Genomic DNA, 395 nt, shown 5'->3' on the forward strand with positions numbered 1-395 from the left:
GCTTCTCTCCAGGGCTGGGGAGGTCGGAAGGAGCTCGGACGCTGGATGGGACGGAGGGCCTCGGGGGACTGGCCGGGCCACGCCACAAAGATTCGCTTCTCCGGAGTCAACAGCTCGGTCTCGGGGGCCACGTGTCGCCCAGGGGCCCGGGGCTCCAGCCTCCAGGTGCTAGGCAGCTGAAGCATAGCAACCAGATCCGGGGAGTCCAGCTGGGCAGGGAGGCCGGGCTGGGCCCCGCGCCAGAGGAACCTCGGCCCCAGCCTCAGGCTGCGCCCACATTCCTCCCTTGACCGCGGCTCTGCTACCCAGATCAAGCCCAGCCCAGCCCTGGGGTGGCCGCCCCCACCCCTGAAGAGACCACACTCTAGGCAGGCAGCTGTTTGTTTTTTTTTTTT

Source organism: Bison bison, unplaced genomic scaffold (assembly GCF_000754665.1).
Source record: "Bison bison bison isolate TAMUID 2011002044 unplaced genomic scaffold, Bison_UMD1.0 scf7180017864472, whole genome shotgun sequence".
Lineage (NCBI taxonomy): Eukaryota > Metazoa > Chordata > Mammalia > Artiodactyla > Bovidae > Bison > Bison bison.